This window comes from Pteropus medius, unplaced genomic scaffold (genome assembly GCF_902729225.1).
Source record: "Pteropus medius unplaced genomic scaffold, Ma_sr-lr_union100, whole genome shotgun sequence".
NCBI lineage: Eukaryota > Metazoa > Chordata > Mammalia > Chiroptera > Pteropodidae > Pteropus > Pteropus medius.
The window spans coordinates 25,151,112-25,161,175 of NW_024340692.1; positions in this window are offsets into that span (position 1 = coordinate 25,151,112).

Genomic DNA, 10,064 nt, shown 5'->3' on the forward strand with positions numbered 1-10,064 from the left:
TCCTTCCTTTCTTTTTCATTTATTATGGAAATTTTCAATCCTATAGAAATTAAAATAATAAACTCGTGTATCGTCAACTAGTTTTAACAGTTCACAATTCCTGACCAACATATTTTCATCTATTTCCAATCCTTGATTATATTGAAGCAGTCCTAGGCATCATATCATTTTCAACTCTAAGAAGTATAAGAAAGGAACTCTCTTTTTTAACAAAATTACAAAACCTTATCACACTTAAAAATAACTATAATTTCTTAATGTCCATAATTCCCTGATTATTTTATACATTTTTTTATTTTACAGTTTGAATCAGGTTCTAAATAGGTACCATAAACTGCAACTGCTTCTATGTCTTTCAAATCTCTTTTACTCTCTTACAATGGCTGTCTACTCTTTTTCTTTCTTTCATTGTTGTTATTGCTGTTGTTGTTGAAGAAAATGAGTTGTTCTATCTGGGTTTTGCTGATTGCATTTCCATTTTATCATTTAATATATTTCCTTATTTGTTATGCTTTTCCTATAAATTGGTGCTCAGATCTAGAGACTTGATCTGTTTTAGATTCAACATTTTAGGCAGAAAATTTCATAGGCTGTCTCATATACTTGCATCAAGAGGTACATAATGATTTGTCTCTTTTTTATGTTGCCAGTCTTCGCCTAATTCTATTAATTCATCAGGTATTATAGGCAAAATTGTGATAGTTTATTGTTTCTTCTTGATTTATTAGCCAGAAATTGTCTATAAAAAAGAAATTTTCCTCATTAATTACTTGGTTTTATTAACCTATAGTTCCAAGCTTGGTATTGAAAATATTTCACAATCCAGCTATGACCTATCTTGTCAGATTCAACACCTGCTCCCCACCCCACATATATTTTCCCCAAGAGTGTGATGGTTTACAAGAAATATGTTTCAAGATTTGTTTTACATCCTCAGCATTTAGTAACTGCTGGCATATATTAGGCAATTAAGAAATATTTGCTGAATGGGAGAGTGAATAAGATTTCCTATACAAGTAACTGATCATGTAATACTTGTATTTATGCATGATTTCAAACACATTCAGACTTTTGGATCCTCATATTTAATGTCAGAAACAGTTCTTTTCAATGTAAATACAATAATACACTGACAAGTCACATTAACTTCTAATACAACATTAGTAGAGAATTAAATGAAGACATTCTAAATTACACCATTCAAGAAATAAATGTTATTCTAGAATAGATTTGGCTCCATGCACTCTTAGCAATATGAAATCACCAGTTCTCAATGATTTTATCCTCTATCACTTGTAGTACCTAGACCATCACTCTAAGCAGAGTCAGGTAACATTAGCATTTCAAAGAGAACACTAAGCAAATCTTCAAATACAATGAGATTTCATTCTGAGAAATAGAATTTGTCATTCCCTTATTCTCAAAACACTCACCCTTTGCCTTACATCACACCATACACATAGGTTTTCCTCTTACAGATATCACCTTTGATTCTGTGTCTATCTTTCCATATGGTCTTTATATCAGAAAGTTCCTCCAAGTTCAAAACTAAATTTGTTTTACTACTATATTTACTCCTTGGGCAATGCCATCTGATTATCAACTTATTTCCCGCCCACATCTTTCCTTCGAATTGAACTTATGTAACCGCCTTCATCTCTACATGGAAGCCTCACACGCAGCTCACAGTGAACGTCATCATCTCCCTCATACAGACTGCTGCTCTTTCACTGTTTAGACTCTCAAAGGTACCATCACTTGTAGTTAGTTAAACTAGGTACTTAGCTATGCCTTATACATCTTCTCACCCTTCATATTCGATCAAGATAGTTTATTCTGTTCTATACAGCAAATGCTCCTTGAAAGAAACCATTTTTTCTCTATTTTCATTTTTACCATACTAGTCCAGGTCACTAGGAAGTTTTTCTTGCACTATGGTCAGCGTCTCCCAATTGCCACCCTGCATATACTCTTGCCTTGAGTCAGTCCAGAATAATTTCTCAACAATTTTTCCAGTCCTTTGTTTAAAGTCCTTTGGAGGTTTTTTGTTTTCTGGAGATAAATAAGAAAATCCTTAACATTTCCTAGAAGCTTTGCGTGATCTGGATACAGTCCTTTCCACCACTTCACTTTTAGTCACTTTTGGCTTAATTCATCAAGTACACTATATTTGTTAAGGAAGGAATAAGTCTTTTGCACATAGGTTGTACTCTCAGTCTGGGGTACATAGCTATGATCTTCTACTTCATCTAATTTATCATCAGGGTGTGGCTCAAACATACTATCTTTAATAAACATTCTGTGGCACACACATCACACTCCCTGCCACCACCATGAAGAACAGGTCAAAGTCCCTTGTTATAATATCTTTTACAACCTTAGACCTCTTTATAGCACTTACTACAATCACAATTGAATAATTATGTTTTAAGCTGAAAGGGCTTTCTTAAAATATTGGCCTTCCAAACTAAAATGTGAACTCACGAAAACTAGGGGTTTAGAACTTTGCAAATCTTAGTCGCTGGTGCGTTAGTCTCTGATACAAAATACACAATAAATATCTGTTGATTAAAGAAAGGAATCAATCAATAGAAAAAGCATAAGGGGCTTTTCATTTTGTAATTTGCCTCCTAGGACTTCGGGAGATTCTGGGCCAAAGTGAGATCTTCTGCTAAGGTATGCGCACTCATTTTTGTGAACAATAAATATAGTACCTGCATTCCTGATTTCGTCCAATGCAATTTTATTCAACTTACATTTATAAAGCATCCTCTAATAAGCAGCAGTTTATTCAGTCAATACTCTGTCACTGAGTATCAATTATAGGTGCTTTGCTAAAAGCTGCACACTTCCTTAAAGTTCTGAATGGCTATTAGAGACTATCTCTCTGGTGCCTACTTGGGATGGTATCTGTCATCCCATTAATATTCTTATTATTCTTAGAAGTAATGAAATCACTTTGGAAAATACTAGTAGGTAGGATTGGGCAGATTATAAAAGGCTTTGTGCCCAAGCCATCCTTAACTCACAGCATGGAAAAGGAGCCTCCGTTATATAATTTATATTCCAAATTTATTAGTGTCTATCTTAAATTTAAATTTTTCGTACTTTTCAGACAATGCAAGAACTTAGAACCCTTTAACTCAATTTATCTTCCTTCCTTCTTTTGTACTCTTCTTATAGTTAATTATAATGCTACATTCAGGCATTCCTGCACTACATCAATTATGTCTGAGATGACATTCCAGCATTTTACTATGAAAACATTATAATATATAGCAAAGCGGGGAAGAAATTATAGTGAACAACCTACCACCCAGATTCTACAATTAACCTTTTACTAAACTTGTTTAATTATGAATTTATCTAACTTTCCACCCCTCTAAATATCTATGCACTATCCTGCTTGCTAAATACCTCAAGATGCATGCCATTGACTAGAGTTCAATATTTAGTCACAGTTATTTTATTTTGAGGTAAAATGTACCTGCAAAGAAATGCACAAATTTTAAGAATGTTATTCAGTGAGGTTTGCTGGGTATCTAGTGATATCTCATTGGAATGCTAAGCAATTTTTCATGTGCTAATTTGTGTATCTTCTTTTGTAAAGTATCTGTTCAAATCCTTTGCAGACTTTTGATTGGTTTTCTTTTTATTATAGAGTTGTAGAAGTTCTTTCTCTATCCTAGATACCAGTCCTTTGTCAGATTTACATGTTGAAAACATTTTTTCCCAGTGTGTGGATTTCTAATTCATTCTTTTAATGGAATCTTATAACAATAATTTAAAATTTTGATGAGCTCTAAATTATTCTTTTTTTCTTTTATGGTTATCCTGTCCAATTCCCAAAGATATTCACCTATATTTCCAATTAGAAGTTTTATATTTTAAGTTTTATGTCTAAACCTATAAGCCATCTCAGAATAATTTTTGGTATGATATAAGGTACAATTTTATGTTCATATTTCCTTATGGATATTCAGTTGCTGCAACATCATTTATTTAAAAGACATACCTTTCTTTATCTAATTTCTTTGAATCCTTGATTGAAAGTCAGATGTTATTCTACTTTTGAATTCTCTATTTTGTTCCATTAATCTATTTGTTAATTACAAATGTCTTGATTACTATAGACTTGTAGTAAGTTAAAGTCAGATAGTATGAGTTCTTCAACTTCACTTTTCTTTTACAAGATTATTTTTGATATCTAGGATCCATATCAATTTTAGAATCACTTTGTCAATTCCTAAAAGTAAAAAGCTAGTGATATTATGATTAAGGTTTCTTCCCTCATTCAGTGTCCGGCATCAATTTTCCTTCTTAAAGTCATCACACCCAACCTCAAATTCCCCTGCCCTCTCATTTTCAGGGCAATGTTCAGCACTAATCCAACTTCTACATCCAGTGCTGATGTACAAACCCTTATCAAAATGTCTTCAAGAACCCACAACTTTAATGGGCAATTTTGTAAACGTCTTTTAGTTATCTGTTCAAACTTTTGATATCTCATCCTTCCTTCCTCACATCACCCATCCCATGTAAACGGGTTACTAATATCTTTACACAAACCATTTTGATTTACTCAAGCAGAATTCTGGTTGGTAAAATCTTCTTCAAATCAATATATCAGGATATAAAAAGTAAATTTGTGTGTGGCTGCAGAAAAGACATGCCCTCTTCACCTTCCTCTCTGATACACAAACACACATTCAAAAGTTTCACTTCTTTTAATCATGTACCAGCCTGAAATTTGTTCTCATGTTACTACTCAGCTGCTGACATGGGGATATTTAATGGCTAGAAAAAAAGATGTCAAAGTTACTGTTCACTCATCTGGCAAACATCCATGAGATGTTTAAGAAGAGACAACCTCCTCATAAGTACTTCCCCTAATGCCTGTAATTAAGCCATGTTAAGATTATTCCCAGAGTTATGAGGCAATCGCATTATTTTTTCTATCATTTGATGTGACTGAATACTGATCTGATTTAAATTTGAATTGGATCCCCACCTCTACTTTTAAAGTAGAAATGTCATTATAGAAATATAGTCTTCAATACTACTTCCCTACATTTCACATGCTCACTTTTTCCCCTCTCTAACATATCAATAAATGCCAATTCTTCCAGATTTCTATCTCTGGTTGTAGAGACCCAGTTGAATTCTGCTCCTGCTAGTTTTACAGCTTAGAATATGATTAGTCATGACCTAAACAAAAAGCTTTCATAAAATATCTGCAGAAAAACAAAAACTACATATTTTCTAGATCTGCCAGGTAAAGTCAAAGCCTACATTCTAGCATAATGTATTTTTTTCTTTTCAATTGACTTTATTTTTTGAGCTGTTTTAGATTCACAGCAAAGCTTAGGATAAGCTATAGAGTTACCATCTACCTCCTACCCCCACAAACACTCAGCCTCTCACACTATTGAAATCCCCAACCAAGTGGTGCGTTTGTAATAATTAATAAACTTACATTAAGACATCATTACCATCCAAAGCCCATAGTTTACATTAGAGTTCACTCTTTCTGCTGTACATTCTGTAGGTTTTGACAAATGCATAATGACATATATCCACCATTATATTAGCATACATAATAGTTTCACTGTGCAAAAAATCCTCAGTGCTTCACCTATTCAACTATCTCCTCTCTAATCCCTAGCAACCACTGATCTTTTTACTGTCTCCATAATTTTATCTTTTCCAGAATGTCATATAATTGAAATTATATACTATGTAGCTTTTTTAAATTGGCTTCTTTCACTAAGTAATATGCTTTTACATTTCCTCCATGTCCTCTTATGGACTGAAATCACATTTCTTTTTAACACTGAATAATTTGCCATCATCTGGAAATACCAATTTATTTATCCATTCACCCACTGAAGGACATACCGGTTGCTTCCAAGTTTTGGCAAATATGAATAGAGCTACTATAAACACCCATATGAAGGTTTTTGTGTACATATAAGTTTTCAATTCTTTGGGTAAAAAATTGTCAAACTGTCCTACAATGTGGTTATATCATTCTGCATTCCCACCAACAATGAATCTACTTCCCATCTTGATCTACTTCATCTACTTCTCCTCTTGATCAATTTGATATATAGATTCAACACAATCTCATTAAAATCCCAGCAAGTTATTTTGTGGATATCAACAAAATGATTCTAAAGTTTATATGGAGAGGTAAATGACCCAGAGTAGCCAACAGAACCAAATCTGGATTAATTTCCTATGGCTGGCAATCCTTGACAGTCTTTGACTTGTAGAAGCATCATCCTAATTTATGCCTCTCCTCCCATCTTTTTTTGTATTCCCCTATTGAAGAAACATATTATTAGACTTAGGATAATCTCATTTCTAGATTCTTAATTACATTGATAAAGATTTTTTTTCCAATAAGGTTATATTCACAAATTCTCTATGGACATATCTTTTGGGGACCACCATTGAAGATATTTGTATTAGTCTTCTCTGGCTGCCATAACAAAATACCATAGAGTGGGTGATAGAACCAATAGAAATTCATTTTCTTACAGTTCTAGAGGCTAGCAAGTCCAAGATCAAGATGACTTCAAGGTAGATTTCATTCTGAGGCCTCTTCTCTTGGCTTGTAGGCAGCTGACATCTATCTGCTCACATGATTTCTTTATATACACATAGAGAGAAAGCAAGCTCTTTGGTGTCCCGTATAAGAACATTAATCCTATCAGATCAAGGCCCAACCTTTACGACTTCATTTAATCTTAATTACTTCCTTACTACAAATTAGTCACACCAGGAATTAGAGCTTCAGCATATAAATTTGGGGGGACACATACATTCAGTCCACATTCTACCTATGACCCCATAAAATTCATGTCCTTCTCACATTCAAAATACATTCATTCCATCTCAATAGCCCCAAAATATTTAGCTCATTTTAGCATTAGTTCTGAAGGCAAAAATCTCATTTAAATATCATCTAAATCAAGTTTGGGTAAGGTTTGAGGTACAATTCATCCAAAGACAAAATTCTTCTCCAGCTATGAACCTGTGAAACCAGACAAGTTATGTTCTTCCAAAATATAATGGTCAGCCAGGAATAGGATAGATATTCTTATTTGAAAAAAATATAAATTGGAAAGAAGAAAGTAATGAGTCCCAAGCAAGCCTAAAATTTAGCAAGGCAAATTCCATCAGATTATTTAAGGTATAAAACACAATGATTTTATATATATATATATATTTATATATATATATATACACACACACACACACACACACAATAATACACACACACATACATATATATATATATAATATAACACACACACACACACACACATATATAATCTCCATTATGAAGTGATTACCACAAAGAAGTAAATTAACACATCTTTAATCTCATATAGTTGTTTTTGTGGTGAAAATACTTATGATCTATCTCTTAGCAAATTTTGAGTATGTAATGCAGCATTAACTATAATCACCATACAGCACATTAGATTCTGGAACTTATTCATCTGACAACTAAAAGTCTGTACCCTGACCATCTTTCTATTTCCTTCTATCCCCCATTCCCTGGTAACCACTGTTCCACACTCTAGTTTTATGAATTTTACACTTTTAAATTCTACATATAAGTGAGGCCATAGAGCATTTTTCTTTTCATGTCTAGCATATTTCACTTAGCATAGTATCTTCCATGCTTATTCATGTTATTACAAATGGTAAGATTTTCTTTTTAGCAGCCGAATAATATTCCATGTGTATATGTACTACATTTTCTTTATCCATTCACATTTGATGGACACTTAGGTTGTTTCCATATCTTGACTATTGTGAATAATGCTGCAATAAACATAGGAGTACAGGAAAGTCTTCGAAATACAGATTTCATTTCTTTACACATATACCCAGTGTTGGATTTGCTAGATCATATGATAGTTCTTTTTTTAACTTTTTGAGGAATCTTAATACTTTTCCCCATAATGGCTGTACCAATTTATATTCCTACAAAGTGTATAAGGGCTTCCTTTTCTCCATACTCTCACTGACACTTATTTATCAAACCACTTTTTGATAACAGCCACCCTAACAGCTTTGAGGTGATGTGTCACTATGGTTTTACTTTGCATCTTTCTGAAGATTAGTGATGTTGAATACCTTTCTATATACCTATTGCCTATTTGTAAGTCTTCTTTTAAAAAATACCTATTCAGGTTTTTTTGCCAATTTTTTAATCAGGTTATTAATTTTTTTTTGCTATTGAATTGTATGAGTTCCTTATACATTTTGGATATTAGCCACTTATTAGATACATGGCTAGCAAATATTTTCTCCCATTCTATAGGGTGCTTTTTTCTTATGCTGACTGTTTCTTTTGCTGTGCAGAAGCTCTTTAGCTTGATATAGTTTCCACTGTTTATTTTTGCTTTTGTTGTCTTGTTTTTGGTGTCATATTAAAAAAAAAAAATCATTGCCAGGACCAACACCAGGAAATTTTTTCCTTTTTTCTTCCAGGAATATTATGGTTTCAGGTCTTACATTTAGGTCTTTAATCCATTTTGAGGTAATGTTTGTATATGGTCTAAGATAAAGGTTTGATTTCCTTCTTTTGCATATAGATATCTAGTTCTCTAAACTCCATTTATTGAAAAAACTATCCTTTCTACATTGTTTATTCTTGATGCCCTGGTCAAAGATTAGTTGATCATATATGGTCGACTAATAAACCATACATATAAATCATATGTATGGTTTATATCTGTGCTCTCTATTCTATTCTGTTGGTTTATGTGTCTGTTTTTATGACAGTACCATGGAATCCCTTGTGTTTAGGATAAGATTCCTTTTGTTGGTTTATATCTCTCTTTGTTATAGCACATGCTATATCTATAGGATATGTACAAACACACACACACACATGCACACACATATATACACACACATAGATATACATATGCAATATAGAAAAACTTATAGAGAAAGAGGGGCTCAAATCAACTCTATGTAACATATATATAAATATATATATGAACAAAGATCAAATAAACAATCTTGATTTCTACCTTAAGAAACAAAGAAATAAAAACAAGAACAGTGCTTGACTTGAAGGCTTATTATAAAGCAATGTTCTCAAGATAGTGTTTTATTGTTCTAAAGGTAGATAAATAAATCAATAGAATAGAATAAGGCATCCAGAATAGACCTATATATATTTGGACAAAGGCACTTCAGTAGAGAGAGAACAGTTCCTTCAACAAATGGTGCTAGAATTTTTTAATATTTATATTGGAAAAATGAACTTCAATCCACATCTCATACCATAAACAAAAATTAACTTAAATAGATTAAAGACTATATGTGAATATAACCTTAAACTACAATATTTCCAAAAGAAAACATAGAAGAAAGAAAATCTTGAATCCCCAGGATAGGCAAAGATTTATTAGATACAACAAAAACATGATCATATAAGAAAAAATGATGAATTGAACTATATAAAAATTACAAACTTCGATTCTTCTAAAGACATTGTGGAGATAATGAAAAGATGAACCACAGACTGGAATAAAATAGTTGCAAATCATATATCTGATAATGAACATGTATTCAGAATAAACAAAAAATCATTAAACTTACTAAGAAAGTATATAAGCCAATAAAATGGACAAAAGTTTTGAATGAACAGTTCGCCAACAAGACATATGGATGCCAAAAAAACACATGAAAAAATGCCAAATATCATATCATTAGGGAAATTTAAATTAAAACCACAATGAGATATCATACATCATCAGAATAAGGTTGGAAAGAGTGACCATATGATAGAAAGTTTTGGTGAGGATATGAAGGACTAGAACTTTCATACAACCAAAATAGTTTGGGAAAATAGTTTGGTAGTTAGTGCAAAAAGTAATCATACACCTCTCATAGGATCCAACCACTCTGATCCTACATATTTACCTTAGAGAAATGACAATATATGTCCACACAAAGATATCTATTTGAATGTTCATAGCACCATTGTTTGCAAAAGACAAAATCTGGAAACAAACTATGGCTGTCCTTTC